Source organism: Chinchilla lanigera, unplaced genomic scaffold (assembly GCF_000276665.1).
Source record: "Chinchilla lanigera isolate Chin_1 unplaced genomic scaffold, ChiLan1.0 scaffold00023, whole genome shotgun sequence".
NCBI lineage: Eukaryota > Metazoa > Chordata > Mammalia > Rodentia > Chinchillidae > Chinchilla > Chinchilla lanigera.
In genome coordinates this window covers 15,385,117-15,401,738 of record NW_004955424.1, presented here as the reverse complement: position 1 = coordinate 15,401,738, position 16,622 = coordinate 15,385,117, and the positions used below count along the sequence as shown (strand labels likewise).

The following is a 16,622-nucleotide window of genomic DNA, read 5'->3' as shown; positions in this document are numbered from 1 at the left end:
GTATTTGTAGTTTGATACTTCTTCTGTTGTATAGTTTCCTATTGTGTGACTATACCACAATTTATTTGTTCATTTCATTATTGATGTGCATATTAATATTTCCAGTTACTGGCTATTACAAATAATACTGCTATAAAGGTTTTTGGTTTTTGTTTTTTTTGTTTGTTTGTTTGTTTTTTGTTTTGTTTTGTTTGTTTTTTCCGGTACCGGGAACTGAACTCACGACCTTGTGCTTGCCAGGCAGGCGCTTTGCCGCTGAGCTAAATCCCCAGCCCCTTGGTTTTTGTTTTTGAGAAAGGGTTTCACAATGGATTTCAGATTGGCCTTGAACTCACTTTGTAGCCCAGGTTGGCCTTGAACTTGCAACGATCCTCCTGCCTCAGCCTCCTGAGTGCTGGGATTATAGGTGTGTGCCACCACGACCAGCTATAGTTTTTAAAATATAGCTTTTGATGAACATTACGTACTTCTAGGTCCTAGTTTACACATTTGTTCAGCTTAAATTGCTGCTGCTAACTGTTCCCTAGCCGGTTGTACCACTTCTTACTCCCCCAGCAGCGTGTGAGAGCAGCTACTCCAGTTCACATTTGATGTAACTTATCTTCTCCACTTCACACATTCTAGTGTGCAGTAGTATCTCACCAGGGCCCTTCCTGGATGATTAACAAAGTTGTACATTTTTTCACGTGTTATTTTGGCTATTTATGTATCTTGAAATTTTCATTTTTCTCTCATTTTAATTGTTTTTTTAATTTTTTATTTTGAAATATGCTCAGATTTCAGCAAAACTCTACATTCCCTTCACCCACCTTGATATCTTATATAATTATCACCTGGTCATTGTTGGTATTCATCTTTGGATCTTATTAGAATTTCATCAGTTATCTCTCTAGTAGATACTTTTCCTGGACCAGGATTCAGTCCTGGATGATACACAGTGTTTAGTTGCCGCGTCTCTTCAGACTTCACTGAGCCGAGATACTTCCACACTCTTGTCTTTCATGACCCTAACACTTTTTTTTCTTTCTTTTTTTTTTTTTTTTTATAGTCTTTTTGAGACAGGGTCTCGCTGTGCAATTCAGGCTGGCCTTGAGCTCACTTTGTAGCCCACGCTGGTCGTGAACTTGCAAAGATCCTTCTGTCTCAGCCTCCTGAGTGCTGTGCCACCACACCTAGCCTGATCCTAACACTTTGGAAGAGTGCTGGCGAGTCACTTTGTAAGATGTCCCCAATTTGTGAAACCCTCAGGATTGAAATTAGGTTGTGCATCTCTGCAAGAAGTGATGCTGCGTCCTTCTGGGTTCGCTCTGTGAAATCCAGAGGAACATGATGGGAGGATGCCTCCTCAGGGGCTAGGCTAACTTGGATCACTTGGGCAAAGTGCTGTCTCCACTGTGAAGTTATTATTTTTTTAAAGTTAATAAATATATAATGAGGCAGTATGTATTCCCACTGTTTTTAATTCTGCTTTTGCTCTGTAATTGTTCTGTTTTGTTATTTTTTGTTCGTGGTGCTGGGGTCGAAATCAAGCCTCACACACGCCGGGCAAGCGCTCACCACTGAGCCACATCTCCACCCCAGTCTTTCTTTTTTATTCTTTTTATGGCTTTTGATGAGAGCAGAAACTCTTTAAGTTTCCTATATGGAGCCGGGCATGGTAATGCACCCCTGTAATCCCAGCACTCTGAAGGCTGAGGCAGGAGGATCGTTGCGAGTTCGAGACCAGCCTGGGCTACAAAGTGAGCTCAAGGCCAGCCTCAGCTGCATAGCCAGACCCTGTCTCAAAAAGACCAAAAAAAAAAAAAAAAGTTTCCTATATGGTTAGTAACTTCCAGTCTAAGAAATGTTAATCTTTAAAACTGAAAAAAAGATGTCGGTCTATGTCTTTGCAGGACCCAGGGACGTCATTCCAGTGTATGCCTCCCTGTGTGCTGATTATTTCATCCTGAGGGGAACAGTTATCTCTGGCCCTTTCTCTGAGCTGTCATTAACTAACTACGGCAGGAAGAAAGACCCGCCTGTCAGCTGATGTCCAGACACACTCTAGTCACTCGCTGTTGTCTTCTATTTCAGTTCTATTCAGTATTTCAAAGAGAATAATTTACAATACTTTGTTCCATGGGCTCAATAGATTGTTCTCCAAGCTCATATTCTGTGTAGTTGTCTTGTACAACTTCGACTGATTTTTTCCTGAGTATTTGATGTTCGACAATTTCCTTTTTAAATATGATTACATGAGGAAAGACAGAACACAGTTGTGGTTCTCAATGGGAAGTGATCTCTCCCCTTCCCCTCCCCCTCCCCCTCCCCTCCTCCCCCCTCCCCTTGGCAAAGTGTGGGGATATTTTTGTCACAACTGGATGTCATGATACTTGCATGAGTGTGTAGCCAAGGATGCTGCTGAACATCCCACAATGCCAGGACAGTCCCACAAAACAAAGGATTATCCAACCCAAAATGTCAAAATGCCATTCCTAAGACAGCCCACCACAGAGAGAATTTCCAGAAAAATGTCACTCAGTATTATTATTTTTATACATTGTTCATGGATTTTTGAATTTCACATGGCATAGTGATCAACGGTGGCATTTCATGATATTAAAGTTAATTTTTATTACTGGGCTGTGAATCCAACTTGGCATTATCACAAGTTTATAAGATATTATAATTGATGAGAAGTAAGTCCCATGATTTTGTGTTTCTGTGAATCTCCTGAGCAAAAGGCATTAATAATTTTTTTCAAAGATGTTCATATAACAGACTTGGGACCTAAAGAAAGTGACTCCTTACAGAGAGATTTGGAGGTGTCTGAGGATATTATAGTATAATAAAGATAGAGACATTGCCCTTCCTGCCTGGAGATATGCTCCCTTTCCAGGTAATAAGACCTGGGACGAGGAGCAGGTTTATAACTTGCCCCCCTTACAGGATTAGGAATTTGTTGGGTTCAGTGTTTGTCTTAGTTATTTTTCTTGTTGCTGAGACAAAATACCCAACACTCAAAGTTAAAGGGGGAAAGGTTTATTTAGCTCACAGTTTGTAGAACTTTCAGTTCATGCTTGGCTGGCTCCAAGGCAGGGTGACACATGGCAGAGGGGCAACAGTGCATGGCTGTGGAAGACAGCAAAAGCAATGAGAGAGTAAGGGACAAGCCTCTTTCTGTCCCTTATATTGAAAGCAGGCTACCTGCCCTAGGGCAGATGTAGCACTCACACCCTTAACCCTAGCCAGAACTGTTCCAAATCAGTCAGTGGACTGATTTACTAGTCACACACCCTTGATTGCAGCACTACACACTTTAGATCCAGCCGTTCTGAAAAGCCCATCCCCTACTGCACGAGGCTTTGGGGGGACATCTAGATACAAACCATAACAGTGTTCCTCATCTGTGACCCAGACCCTGTGTGTTGCCCCGTGTCCCTGTGGGCCTGCCTCTGCATGGCCCAGTGGAACTTGGAGATAAGGGGGAGCCTTTGTGAACATGAACCTCATGCTGCCTGCTCTGCTGTCAGAAACTGCAGAAATCTACTTGGGCTCATTGTCTCCTCACTGGATGAATCTATTGAAGTGCAGTCAACTTTTGCTAGGTGGGGTGCTGGCCCTGAGACACTCAGATGAACCAGCAACCATATCATCATTCATATCAAAATTCATGGTTTAGTTACCAGCAGGCCTCCCTATGTGAATAAGCATGCAGAGAAAAAATATGGGGTTGGGTTCAATCCTTCTGAATATTTGAGACTTATTTCTTAGAAGCTGAGTCCTAATTCTAGTCTTAGGCACCTCTGTACCAAAAGGTGGCCTGCAAATATGGAGTCTTTGTTATTTAAATTTAGCATGGCTGCCGGGCTTAGTGGCACACACCTGTAATCCCAGCACTCAGGAGGCTGAGGCAGGAGGATTGCTGCGAGTTCGAGGCCAGCCTGGGCTACAAAGTGAGCTCAAGGCCAGCCTGAACTGCAAAGTGAGACCCTGTCTCAAAGAAAAGTTTAGCATGGCTGGCTCCTTCCCGTCTTGCATAGCCTCATTCTCACATCCCTTGTGACCTTCCCCACCAATTAGCCAGGCTTGCCTGCACGTGGCGGCAGCCACCACCTCTGCTTACCCGGAAAACCCCTCTGTAAAAACAAGTACTCTATTAAAAGATGGGTTAGGAACAGTAACTCGTCCTGGCCTGCTTGCAGCTGCTGTGTGTTGTGACAGCCAGGTCAACTGCAGTCGTGCCAGGGCGATCCGCTTCTGCCCAAGTATTATGAAAATAAATGAGACTCACATTTACTCCTATGATCAGGGCTCATTTTCATAGCCATGGTTCCATTTGGTGAAGCTTATACTGAGCTACAGCTCTGCAGGAGGAAAGGCCCAGCTAGAAGCCCGCATGGGGCAGGGGATTTCGCTCAGTAGTGGAGCCAGGCCCTGGACTGATTCCCAGCACTGAAAAAATAAATAAGATAAAAAACCAACCATAGAGGGAAAAATGCCATCCTTGCCAGCTGCCAAGCTTTTCAGAGGGGCAAAGGGTGGGGTGGGATACTTCCTTGAAGGCAATGATCTACAAATGCATCAATATTTGATTACCAAATTATGCTGAAATATCGATGTCATGCAAATGATTAACCTTCCTGTGGTCAGATAAAATTTCTCTTTTGGTTGAGCTACGGTAGCTCATGATAACCAAATAGGATTGGGTGTGTGTGGGGGGGGAGTATTGGGTATTACTCCTTAGGTATGGGGGAAACCTAAAATAGCAAATAAATGCTGCCACTTATTTTTATATATATTTTCTGTAGAGGACGTGTGGCTCAGGGATCAGGTGCTTACCTAGCGTGTTCCAGGCCCTGGATTCTACCCCCAGTACTGGCAAGGAAAGAAGATAAATAAGATATATATCTTGTGGAGTCTTAGACCACCTGCTCATGGGCAATGACTGGGCACCTGCAGTAATCTCTGCTGTTTCGGGTCTGACGTTGGGGGATGGGACTGGAGGTGTAGCTCGCTGGTCTGTCCGTTAGGCCGTAGTGAAGTTCCAAGATCCCGGTATCTGGAAGTCAGATAAATTGGGCGAGCCGGGCGTGGTGGTACATGCCTGTAAACCCAGCACTTGGGAGGCTGAGGCAGGAGGATCATTGCAAGTGTGAGACTAGCCTGGGCTACAAAGTGAGCTCAAGGCCAGCCTGAACTGCATAGCGGGACCCCGTCTCAAAAAAAAAAAAAAAAAAAAAAAAATTGGGTAATACTTCTTTCACAGTGACAGTGGAGTCCACTGACAGAAGACTCCTGCACTGCCAAGAGAGGCCTGTGTCAGCAGGTTGTGCTAATTAGAGGCTTGCCTTCCACAAGCCGCCGTACTGGGCCTTTCACTGCTTAGGAGCCCAGGCCGGAAATGACAAGCTCCGAGGCCACTTTGCCTACCTAGGAACCAGGATCACTGATTTTCCCTGTAGAAAATGTGGGTGCTGATCGCAGGGCGTAGAACCACCACTACCACTGGGCCCCAAGAAAGGCCTCCCAAAATAGCCCTGAATTCCCCTCTATCTCTGCACATACTCGACTTAGCAGATTGGAAACAAGTTTCTTCCTGAGCCTCTCCTTTGCATAGACGTTTCACCAAGCCTAATGCATTGCTGAGACTTGTGGTGGAAATGGCCTTTCATATAAACTCGGGGATTAGTACGGTCTATGATCCCCAGACAGGCTGATACCTAGCAGAAAAAAATACAGACAGAGGAGAGGAACAACTTCGTTCTCTCTCTCCCTCCCGCCCGCTCTCTTTCTTTCTCTCCCTGTCCCCTTCTCCCCTCCTTCCCTCTCTTTCTCTCTCTCTCTCTGCTCTAGAATTTTTTATAGTTCAATTTTTTTCCTGGTTGCTCATCCTTGAAAGTCAAAAGTTTTACCCATGCTGTGCATTTGCTCCAAAGTAGGATGAGCTCATTCTCCCTGGCTCCCTGCCTGTCTGTGTAGCTACTGCTGGAATCTTCCCCTCACATCTTAGGCTGCAGAGCTGGGTACCTTCCAGCAGCCTGAAAGGATTGCAGAGGGAGCCATCTGGGAATGGACATCACTCCTGAAAGGGTTCTTCTCAGTGCTTCCCAAAGCCATTGATCAAGGGACCAATAGCTTTCTGGTGTCCAGCTTCACTTCCCTCCTGGCCAATGGCCAGACTGGTCATCATCCCGAGATTGCCATCTCTGGTGTCAGAAAAGAGACTTGTCACTCAGTGTAAAAATTCCTTTCTTCACCTGCTCTGTGCCATGTCGGTGACTGTGGGAAGGGGAGGTTCAGAAGTCTGGACTAAAATCCCAATTTTAAATTGGGTGTGGTGGTCCACACCTGTAATCCCAGCACTCAGGAGGCTGAGGCAGGAGGATCGTTGCAAGTTCAAGACCAACCTGGGCTACATAGTGAGCTCAAGACCAGCCTGAACTGCATAGTGAAACCCTGTCTCAAAAAGACAAAAAAAAAAAAATCCCAACTTTATGTGGAAGTATACTGGGTGCCAACTGCGCTAAAAAGATTTTGTGGTGTTAAACAACAGTCACTTACTATTGTTGTTATTGTTATTATTATTCATTTTCAGCATGGGAAGATTGAACCCAGGGCTTCCTGAATGCTAAGCAAGTGCTCTGTCATTGAGATGACCCCCCAGCCCAGGAGCCTGTCGTCATTATCTCTCATGGCCCTGGTGACTGAGTGTGCTTAGCTACTCGGTCCTCCCTGAGAACCTCATCTGGTTGCCGTAAGGTAAGGCAGATATTAGAGTCATTTCAAAGTCTTTCTCATTCTTGTGTCTGGCGCTGAGCCTGGGAAAATTCGGTTTCCCAGATGCCAGGGCTGGCTGTCCTATTTTCTCATTCTAGCTTACCTTTTTCCTTTGTCTATGCAGGTGGCCCTCTGAACCCATGAATTCAGCCAACCATGGATTGTGTACTGTGTCATTAAGCCTAGGACACCTGCCTGGCTGCATCTGTACTGAATATGTACAGATTTTTTTCCTTATCATTATCCCCTAAACAATACAGTGTGCCTATTTACATAATATTTCCATTGTATTAGGTACTGTAAATAAAGCTGTTTCAAATTATAGGGAGGATATGTATAGGTCATCTACAAATACTAGGCCATTTTATAGAAGAGATATGAGCATCCACAGACTTTGGTATTCTAAGCTCTCTAAGAGAGCTTAGAACCAATTCCCCAAGGATGTAGAGGGGAGACTGGACATCCTAGAATATTTCCTAACTTTAGCATCTTACCACTCTGCTCAGGGTTTTGCTTTTGCTGTCACATTTTTTTTTTTATGTGAAAGATCTCTGCTTCTTTGTATTTTCCTTTCAAAAGAATATCTATCTGGTGGAATAACCCTCAGCAGCAAAATACAGCCTCTCTAGAATCTGGTATTGCCGGGCGTGGTGGTACACACCTGTAATCCCAACACTCAGGAGGCTGAGGCAGGAGGATCGTGAGTTCAAGGCCAGCCTGGGCTACAAAGTGAGCTCAAGTCTAGCCTGAACTGCATAGGGAGACCCTGTCTCAACAAGACAATAAAAGAAAAAATAGAATCTGGTATCAGTATACCTGGAAAACAGCAATTTAGTGAAGAAAAAAAGAAATAGATCCCTGGGAATCAAGAAAGAGCTGACAGAACAACTAGAAACCACAGAAAAACTGAACACAAGGCAGAGCAAAGAACACAGTACTTTGGAATGTGAACCCTGGTTCCTGGCAGGGTGACCTGTCTCTGCCAAAACAAGGTACATCCGGGGTGGGTCAGCAGCCCTGGGGAGAAACAGTGATTGGGCTGCCGGCACCACCCCCAAGAAGAGCCCACGGTTATTATAAACTGCAAACGCAATGTGGGGTTTTATTCTGAAAGTAAGTCCTTCCGTGTGGCAAGCGAGCATTGGAGAAGACACCCAGGGCAATGCCCACCATATCTGAGCGTGTTTAATCAGTAGCCATTTTGAGAAGAGGTCAGTTGTTTCAGGCTGAGCTGAAGAACAACTACACCTCGGGATTTCTGGGATTATCCTACCCTGATAACCATGTGGGAGATGGTCACAAGCAACATTTGTGGAGAAGGTGTGGACTAGACACAGACCCCCTGAGGAGTTTAAGCCTAAGCTGAAAGGACATAGGGGTCCTGTCCTCTCTAGTGAGAAGTCAGTCCACTTACACGTGACGTTCAGAGAAGGCTGGTTCTGAAGTTCCATCATTAAGTCCACTGGACTGTTCGACCTCGCACTCCAGCTCCACTGCTTCCACTCAGCACAGAATTCAGTGGCCTGTTTACTTCATCTGCCTCTGTGACCAGAGATACACCTCAGTTTGGACAGTTGCCATAGCCTGGGGTGTACAGACAGAAGGGTCTCTGGAAAGAGGGTGGTTCTCACAAACCCACATGTTGTAAAGCTAGGTGGAGAAAACAGTGACTTGTAGCCCACTGAGGGACACAGCAGCTTGCAGGAATACAGTCCTAGGGCATACGCTACTATCAACAGCACCCAGCGGGAAAGGTGGGGCAGGACTCAGCATTCACATACAAAAATATGAGTTACATCAACTTATCTGAGTTAAAGATATCGTATCATAGGGGCACATGCACATAGCAGCACAACTCCTAATGGCAAAATCTTGGAAGTAGTCTGTATGTCTATCAACCGATGAGTGGATAAAGAAAATGTGATATTGGTACACCACAGAGTGCTATTCTGCTATGAAGAAATACGAATTTCTAGAAAAATGAATGCACTTTGAGGCAATAATGTTCAATAGAATAAATCAGACACACAGCCTGAATATCACATAGTTTCTCTTATGTAAGAAGCCCAAAGTCTAAATAATTAAACAGAAAAATAAAAGATAAACTATTGGAAACAGGAGATCTTTTGCAAATGGGAAGGGGATTAAGAGATGGGGGGAAAAGAAAGGTAGGGAAGGGGAAGGAGAAGCAAAAAGAATCAAGATGTGTTATGCACATGTACCAGCTCTGCCTGGTGGATGTCATCCTTATGTATTGCACACATGTGCTACTAATAACAAACATTTTAAAAATCAGAGTATTCTATTTTTATTCTAACTGCATTTCTCAGAGGAGATCAATAATAGATCCTCAGATTTGTCCTCTTTCCTTATCATCTGCTTCTTTCCAACTTTTTTCTGCTTATACATTTTGAGTTCTGTCTTTCATGTAAATTCTGATAACATTTGGCTATCTGCTTTTAAGTGTGCCAAGATTAACAAAACAAAACGCTTACTTAAATTAGAATTTTAGGTTTTTTTTGTTTTGTTTTGCTTTTATTTTGGTCTTTCTGAGACAGGGTCTCGCTATGCAGTGCAGGCTCAGTTTGTAGCCCAGGCTGGTCTCTAACTTGCAATGATCCTCCTGCCTCAGCCTCCCAAGTTCTGGGATTATAGGCATGTGCTACCATACCCAGCTTTTGAATTTTAGATAATTTTTAGTATAAATCTGTCCCATGATAAGTATTTTACACTTCATTGAAATATTATTTGTCTGAAATTTAAATTTAACTAAGTGTCCTGTATTTTCGTAGCAGTGCTAAGGATGACACCCACACTGCTGACCAGAGGCATCTGTGTGTAAGTACGACAAGGATGACTTTACTAACAGGTTGCTCCAGTTTCACTGAGTAACTGTTTACACTTTCATTAGGGCTCTGCTCAGATTCCCCAGAGGAAAGTATTTTCTAAGCTCCCCACCAGTGAACATAATAATTCTGGCTGCCCGTGTTACAGGAGTCAAAAAGATGATCAAGCAGCTGAATATTCACATCTTAATTTCCACATGGCCTCTCAATTTCAGTGCAGTGTCCTTTGCTGTATGTTAGTCTACTAGCTTTGATTAAGGATGGCTGCATATTCTTTGCACACACGCTGCATTCAGGATGAAGTCTAATTTCCCTTCCTTTGAATCTGGGCCGGCCTAGTGATTTGCATGACTTAATAAAATAGAAATCATGTCCAACAGCTTCCAAGCTGAGATAATAAGAAGCCTGCTAACTCCTGCCTGGATCTCTTGGCGTATTCTTTCCGGAAACTCTGAGCCTCCATGTAGGAAATCTGACAACCCTGACACTGCCCTGTGGAGAGAGCACATCTAGGTGCTCTGGTTGACCATGCCAGCTGAGACCAGTGCTCCAAAGAACCTTGGTTTGGTGCCAGTATATGAGTCAGTCCTCCAGACTGGCTGAATACTGTCAGTTGACTCCACCAAGTGACCTTTATTGATGCCATGTGGAATAAAATACTTGCCCGGCAAAGTCCTGATCAAATTCAGATTCATAAAAATCTTGAGATAAAATAAAATGATCATTGTCATAAGTCACCCAATTTTGGGATAGTTTCTTAAAGAGCTTTGAATAATCAGAATGCTGTGACCATTGTCCCATTCCAGAGACCCTCTTCTTTGTCCCTTCCTGACCGTGTGCGTCTTCTCCTCCACATGAGGTGTAGCAACAGCTGTGCAAGTGGGAATAGAGGACAGTAGCTGCCTCCTGCATGGTTACAACAAATCCTGCTTCCTTCTGCCTATCTAGCCACGTTCAGAAGCATCTCGTACAGTAAATGCCTTTGTGTCCTCAGAAATCCTACACTATCATGTTGCTTCTTGGCTTTCCCTACTTCTGGGGTAGCAGTCAGCTTTCTCAACTCTGCTAATTATCACCTGTCTGCTTTCCAGGTGCCAAAACTTTGCTATTATTTCCTCTTTCTTATTTTCTTTTCCCTGTGAGATTAAAAAAAAAAAAAAATCAGCTCTCGCTGTAGCAGGGTTCAAGAGGCCTAAAGTAAATACACATGTCCATCCTGCTCTTTCATTTGAAGGTTCCTTTGAGTCTTTAATGTCTACAATTCTATTAATGTTTTAAATACAGTATTCTTAGATCAAGTTCCTGGAGAAGCACAGCCAGACAGGTGTAGGGATTCTTGCATAAGTGCTTTGGTGAGCGTGTTCTCAGGGGAAGAGGGTAAGCAAGCAAAGTAGGATAGGCCTAGGCAGAAGCTATACAAAGATGTGGTTTCTGCTGAGGTTGTGCCTTCTCCGTCTGACCCCATAAGAGCCCTGGCCATATTTATTATGGGCCTTTTGTACCCCATAAGCCTCTGTCCATGGCTTCCAAACCTGGTCCCAGGGCAGTTTTGGGGTGGAGGCAGCAAGGTGCTGGGGGCTGCATGCAGCTGCCTAGGGTAAAGAAAAGCTCATCTCAGCTTGTTGCTAATAGCGTTTGTTAGTTGTTCCTGGCCTTTATTATTTTCTGTATCTAATTTCCCCCCCTTGCAGTACTGGGGATTAAACCAGGGCCTTTACACTGAGCTCCATCCCCAGGTTTTTTATTTCTTATTTTGAAACAGTGTCTCACTATGTTACTAAATTGCCCAGGCTGGACTGAATTTGGGATGGGCCAGCCTCAGCCTTCCAAAGTGATGGGATTACAGGCATGAGCCCTCATGCCCTGCTGTAATTATTTTTTAAAGGGTGAAATGGTCTCTCTAATCTTTCCGAGGAAGCCAATTATACTTATTGTATTTTTTTTCCTACTGTTTTCTTCAAGGTCAGTTCCTACCCTGAAGCTCAGAAACAGATTATCAGACATATAATAGGGCTAGATAGAAATTGATCTGATCCTAAGGCTTATTCTCTTACCACGTTAAACCACCGCCTCTAACTAAGTCCTTACGAAATAATTTAATGTTGCCTCTCTTGCCTCAAGGATACTAATAACCACTTGGACTTTGATTTAGTGTATAGCAAACATTCCCCAGAGCTACCTATCCTTTGTTAAATAAAGTCGAAATTTGCCTAGGAATGCAACAGATTCCTTCTTCAGGGGCTCACTGAGAACCCGCTATTGCCAGAAACGGTGCTGGATACGGTCACGAAGGTGATCTAGACCTCCTCAGTGGCTTCAAGAGTTTTGTATACAGCAGGGGAAGCAGACAAAAACAAACAAAAGTGCATTACAAGGAGCAAGCGGAGCGCAGAGGCTGACCCAGCCGCTCCTGCCCGGTAGTACTGAGCCCTAGTACTGTAGTTCTCAGATGAAGAAGGATCGAGTGCCACTCCTCCCAACTTCTTTTCCCAGAGGTTTCCCCGGCCTGGTGGCCGCACCAGGAAGAGCAACTGTGTTGCTCAAGCGCCATGAAGAACTGCTGGAAACTTTTTGGAATGTCGGTGTTCATGAAACGCGCCATTCAGATTTCATTTCCCCTTTGCCAGCCACAGGCCAGATGGGAGCCTGCGCTGGGAGGTTTTCCAGGGTGGCCGCTTTGGTTGGCGCGCTGCGCAGGGAGCGCGCGGCGAGGTCGCGGGGCGCGGCCCCCCAGGGCCTGGGGACCCCGGGCTCCCGGGACACTGAAGGTCGCTGATCCCTCGCGGCCGGGACAGGACCCGGGTCGGCGGTGCCCGGCGGGCTGCGCGAGGCCGGCGGGGCGCGAGCCGGAGCCCCGTGGGGTGCGGGCCTCGTGGGGGCACCCCCAGGCCGCCCGGCCGAGGCCCCAGGTGCGCCCGGCCGAGGGCCCAGGTGCGCTCCCCGGAGGAGGGACTTTCCGGTCCCGTGGGCAGAGGGACAACCAGGAACTCGGGCGCAGTCTCCACCCCGAAGTGGGGCGGATCCTCCCGGGATAAGACGCGCGGCCCGGCCCGACGTGCGTGCGACCTCCGCGGCCGCAGAGGAAGAGCGCTGCCGGTCTGGTCTGGGCGCGGCAGGTAAGGTGCTGGGGCCTGGGGTGCAGAGCCCCGAGAGGGCGCGGGGCGCGCGGTGCGAGGCAGGCCTGCGAGCCCCTCCCGGGATGTGCAGCCCCACGCCCGCCCGGAAGGCAGTGCTCGCCGCCGGGTGGAGGACGCGGGAGCGCGGCGCAGGACCCAGGCACACCCGGACATCCCCAGGCGGGAGACCTGAGTCCTTAGCTATGAGCCCATATTCTGGGCTTGGGCGTTAAACAGAAAGGACGGAGTTGAATACTTCCTGCAGCTAATCCAGTGTAACATCTCTCAGGTTTGACTTTTTCATTCTTTCCTCCCTTTAAGAAACTTACTCCTTTTTCTTAATCTCTCACCCTTGTCTCTCCTTCTGTAGCCAAGGGCCCAGCACGGTGCCTGGCTCCTCGGAATCTTGCTGTTATGAGCTGCATGACTTGTGCTTGCCGGGAGCACAGTGGCGCTCTCTCCTCCTGGCTTAGTTGAGTTGAAGACCGGGAGGCCAAAGCGGGCGGCTTTTCAACGGTCTGGAACGTGAAGTGTTCCCCTAGTGGATGCAAGACTTCTGGGAGCCGTTCCGAGCCCTGTGGATCTGGAGACACACCTGAAAATTGTGCGTGTGGTCTCTCCAGCTCTCAGGACTGGGCGGGGGACCTCTTCCCGAGCCATCCCACGCCCGTCCGCTTCGGGACACCCCGCTCTCTCTGAACATTGCAGGTAGCTCTATGATAGCCAAACGCTAGCCCTTTAAATTCCCAGATGAAACAGCGGTGGAAGAGCAAGAGAGAGGAAGGAGACAGGGATGAGAGAAGGGGTAGCATCGTGCCACTCAGTAGCTGCTGACGCCCCAAGGCCAGATCAAATCAGATTCCTACTGATTTGGGAACGTACAGAGTCAGCCAAAAAAAAAAAAAAAAAAAAATGTATGCACACTTCAGCAACTGACCAAACATAAACGTCTGGAAGCTAATGGCTGCCCCTTTGAGCACCTCTAGTAGCTGTAAAGGCCAAAGGTAACTCACTTGTATAATCTTGTGATGTCTCAGTGAATTTAGTATTAAAACATTTACACAAGGTTTTCTTTTCCTGATGTATACATGTTTTGGGTGGGCTCTGTACATGCAGGTATACATGTGCTCTTAGCCATATACACACAGACACACAACTGCTGGTCCGCGGTACCTGTAGGTTTCCTCCTAGATGTTCTTCCCTTTGGCTGGGAATAATTTCCCTCCGAAAGCAGTTTAGAGTAACACGCGTAGCACAGCTGAAGCACACCAGCCAGCAGCACCTGCAGGGAGAGCTTCCCGGTCACCCCGGGTGTCCTGCGGGACTTTCTCTCTTTCTGCCCAGCCACCTATTTGTCTTTTTTTCCTGCTCTGGCTTATCTGCTCGTGGCCTGAGTCTGCTCTTCGCTGAGAGACACAGAGGTGAGTGGTAGGCAGTGGGGATGGTACAGTGTACCCGGAGTGCTTGAAACTATAAAATAAACAAGAAGGGTTTTCCTTGGGAGTCAGTTTTACCTAAATAGGGCCAGGGATATAGCTCAGTGGCATAAGTGTCTGTCTGGCAACTGCAAGGTCCTGAGTTCGATTCCTGGTACCAAAAAAAAAAAAAAAACCACTCCCCCGCAAAATAATTTTACCCAAATATTTGAGGATTGGGCTGGGGATATTGCTCAGTGGCATAAGCGCTTGCCTGGCAAGCCTGAGGTCATGAGTTCGATTCCTGGTAACCAAAAAAAAAACAAAACCAAATATTTGAGGATTAAAAATACTGCTTACATTAAAACAATGAAAGATATATTTTAGAATCAAAAATCATAACATTTTAATCTAACTCCAGAAACTTCAGAAAAGTATATGATTTTGCCCACACCGGGCCCTCGAGGTCTTGTTTTCAATGCAGTGAGGGCTCCTCGCCGCTGAGGCAGTTTAACAGGCACTGCCTCGTCCTCCCTGGAGTGGCTTTGAATAACAGTCAAAGGCTCCCTCATTTAATCATCCCTCAGCCTGAGCTGGGGTTAACAGCTTTGCTTTACAGATGAAAAAAGCAGAGCTCCAAGTCATGGCCCTTGGTCAAAGTCATGGTCAGATAACTGATGAATGGAGGCTTAAATTCGGACGTAGATACGGAGCCTGTTCTCTTATCCCGTCTGCCCTGCTGTGACTCCATCTCTCCAGCTTCTTGTCAGGGTGTCCCATGAAATATAGTTGGAAGAACTGAAGCTGGCTGGGGCTGTACCTCAGTGGTAGAGTGCTTTACCTAGCTATTTCAACCAGAAAGGGAAGGCTGTGGGTCTCTGGTGGGTGTTGGGTATACATAGCAGCTCTAAATTCCTTTTATTTATTTAGTTTTTGGAAACAGTGTCTTGATAAATTGCCCAGGCTGGCCTTGAATTTGCAGTCCTCCTGCCTCAGCCTCTCAAATAGCTGGAATTACAGGCAGGCGCTGCCACACCTATCTAGTAGTGACTCTAAATTCTTTTTTATTTTTGAGACAGGGTCTCACTGTGAATTCAGGCTGGCCTTGAACTCGAGGTGATCCTCCTGCCTCAGCCTCCCAAGAGCTGCTGGCATTACAGGGGTGCACCACCACGCCTGGCCAACCCTAAATTCTTGAGGGGCTTAGCATGTGGCAAGGGAATAAACGCACTCATCATGGCACTGGGCAGGAATAGTTAGGAGTTTTTGGAACGGTGGGTTCTGTTTGAATTTGAAGAAGTGGTTTTTGAGACCCATCAGCTGGGTGGCCTTTGGGTTGGTGAGGCCTCTCTCACCCTTTTCTGCGGAGGCTGTGAAGGTGGAAGATTAGGCTAAGATGACCTTTGTAGCCTTCGTTCCCAAACTTCAGGGTCCGTCAGAATCCCCTAGGGAGAATCCCCTAGGGAGTTTGTACGCTGTGCAGATTCTTGTTCCACTCCCGGAATCGTCATGAGATGCGATAGGTAGGGGTCCAGAAATCTGCATATTTAACAGGCTTCCAGAACACATCTTAAAGGGCCGGGATGTAGCTCAGTGGCATAAGTGTCTGCCTGGCAAAGGCAAGGTCCTGAGTTTGATTCCTGGTACCAAAAAAAAAAAAAAAAAAAAAAAAAAAAAAAATCCTCAGTGAACAGAACACATCTTAGTTCCTCTTACTTTCCCTTCTCTTCCCCTTCCTGTCTTCCTTCCATCTCTTGGTCCTCTTCCCATTTGTAAAAGATCTATCTCCCTCCTTCCAACTGTCTTTTATTTTTCTGTTCAAATTTTTTTTTTTTTTTTGTCTTTTTGAGACAGGGTCTGGCTATGCAGCTGAGGCTGGCCTTGAGCTCACTTTGTAGCCCAGGCTGGTCTCGAACTTGCAACGATCCTTCTGCCTCAGCCTCCTGAGTGCTGGGATTACAGGCATGTGCCACCATGCCCAGCTGAAGAATATGTTTTAAAGGTTCACATTATCTGAGGTCACTAAATTACCATATTGCTTCTTGGTCTAGACTGCTCAGTATAAAAACTGAAGTGAACGTTATATCCACTATCAGCAGCCTGTGTGTCCATCAACAGATGAATGGATAAAAAATGAGGTATTTACACAAGTGGAGTACTATTCTGCTATAAAGAAGGATAAATTTGAGTCCTTTATAGGAAAACGGATGCACCTTGAAACCATAATGTTACGTGAAATAAACCAGTCACCCAGCTTAAACATCACATGGTTTCTCTTACGAGAAATGCAAAGTACAAAAAAAAAAAATCCAAGATATTTTTCTGAATTCAACTTCTGCTATCACTTCCTTTTTTTTTTTAATCTTTTTTTCCACCGGGCATGGTGGTGCATGCCTGTAATCCCAACACTGGGGAGGCTGAGGCAGGAGGATCGTTACGAGTTCGAGACCAGCCTGGGCTACAAAGTGAGCTCAAGGCCAGCCTGA

General features: G+C 46.1%; 1 protein-coding gene across 1 annotated transcript in view; it reads left to right on the top strand.

Annotated features, from left to right (window-relative positions):
* Positions 1 to 12,602: 12,602 nt before the first annotated feature.
* The window catches only part of Anxa4 (annexin A4), a 65,533-nt gene continuing 61,513 nt past the window's right edge, over positions 12,603 to 16,622 (top strand). Inside the window, exon 1 of the mRNA XM_005385639.1 lies at positions 12,603 to 12,721. The gene's annotated coding sequence lies outside the window, so the exon portion shown is untranslated. The remainder of the gene's footprint in view (positions 12,722 to 16,622) is intronic.